Below are 2199 nucleotides of genomic sequence, written 5' to 3'. Positions count from 1 at the left end.
AAAAAATAAACAAATTCAAATATCGAATTCAGATGTTCGCGCTCCGCTGGCGCATCGTCAGCTACACTTGAACTTGTCGCACGCTATCGACAACGGTCACAAACTGAGATGCGCCAAAGCCGCTGCCATTTTCCCGCCAAACCGCGGACGTGATTTGCTTACGACCTCACCACATTACCACTGCCACACTCACGACTGTGATAATAAACGTGGTGGGCAGAAATTACATATAAATTGTGATTTAGGATCATCATAATAATTTCCATGTCACCTTTTATTAGTAAATTTTAATGTTATCTACTTCTTCGTAATAAACACACCCTTGATAAATGTACTCACTTAAACTGTAATTGAATACTTTGGCGTTACATTTAAATTCAATTATTTTGAAATCACGAATATGTAAGTATTTACATAAAAACATTTAGATACTTTTTTTTGTTTTTGGAAAGCAATACAAATATACGTTAACTAACAGAAATAATACATTCAAAAAACAAAAGATCCTTTTAACGTCACGCAACTCATAAGAAGCGAAAGTGAAGCTTTCCATAGAGGACGTAATGAGCTGGCGTTCTCGCCTTTTGACTAATGCTGCTACTTGTACTGCGAAAATATTTTAACCTGCATTTAAAATGATGCTAAATACAGAATTACTATTTCGGGAATATTAAAGTACAGATAGCAAATAAAATTTATATATTGTATGCTCGAGTGTAAACGAATTAATATTAAAATAAATCAAAAGTCATAGCAAACAGATGTAAATGTAATCTTAGCTATTTTTTTATAAAAGGCGTTTTAAATTTAGAGTTGTTTTTATGTTTTTAATTTATTAGTGTATGATATCCTTACAAAAAATCCTTGTCGGCTATACCTTAAAATATAACTATTTCCACACTATTTTCGACATGTTGGTTGATTTAAGTATACATTTAATTAACAATGTCGTCTCTGGATATGTACAATTATTTTTGTAGAAAAAACAACATTTAATTTGTAAAATAATTTATTGTTACCAAAACATACAATAAAATTTAAATTAAGACCACAAACAAAACATTTAAATTATTAACAAATTCGTAAAAACTAAATTTAAACATCAACAATTTTATACGAAACTTACAAACGTGAGAAAATCACAGTTACAGCCTAAAGAGCAACAATTCTTAACGTAAGATAATAAAAAACTTAACATAGATAAAAACAAACTATATTACTTAAAATACTGTTTGGAGTCACTTAACCTAACTTAATCGTTAAACATTTAAACATTTATTTTATGCAAATTTTAAATCCCGTTAAGAACAATTTATTAAACTCATATTTAATGTATTTTAGTAAGAAAATGCTTTTTACTCGTGTATTTATTTCTATTTCTAATCGAAATGTGACAACTTCAGAAATAACCAGTAAATAATATAGAATATGTAACAAAAAAATAATATTCTTATAACAATAAAAAATAATTAGAAGTAAATAGACTCCATTACAATATAATTAAAAATACACTCTTCGTCTTCTAAAAAAAAGTATTAGTACACAATAAATAAGGTTTTGTTAATTTATTTACAATTGAACACTAAAGTAGTTCCTCAATAACTTATATAATATTGGTAATCTGCACCACCGGCCTGGACCTTAAATATACTTACATAAGTAAATTATTACTAGTAACAATTAATTCTAACATAACCTAAAAGGTGCCACCAGAAAATATGACGTGAGTAAGCCGTAAAATAATTATAAAATGTCTCACGAAAGTTTAAATAATTTAATACCCCAAAAAAATGTAATTACTTCATATAAATTAAATAATAATGTAGTATCTTTCGGTTCGTTTATTTTCAATTCAAATAATTTGGGTTAAACAACTCCGATATTAAACCATAAACAATGGCTTGATTTTATTTGAAATACTTTAAATTAAATTTGTATTCAATAAATTCATAATATATAATAATAAAAATAATTAACAAAACAATAAATAGGTTGTAACTAATTCTAAATCGAAGTAAGAATGTGTCAAATATCTAAACAATTTTAGTAAATAGCCGAAAAAATACATTTGAAAATGCCATCACAGGTCTATAGATGTGGAATATTAAACTATGCAAAAGTTAACACGTAAATATAACCTAATTTCATCGTAATACAAGACATTAAAAAATCCTGATCACAAATTATAGTTAACACTAG

This window comes from Papilio polytes, unplaced genomic scaffold, assembly GCF_000836215.1.
Source record: "Papilio polytes unplaced genomic scaffold, Ppol_1.0 DF823691.1, whole genome shotgun sequence".
NCBI classification, from domain to species: domain Eukaryota; kingdom Metazoa; phylum Arthropoda; class Insecta; order Lepidoptera; family Papilionidae; genus Papilio; species Papilio polytes.
This window is presented reverse-complemented; position numbering follows the sequence as displayed.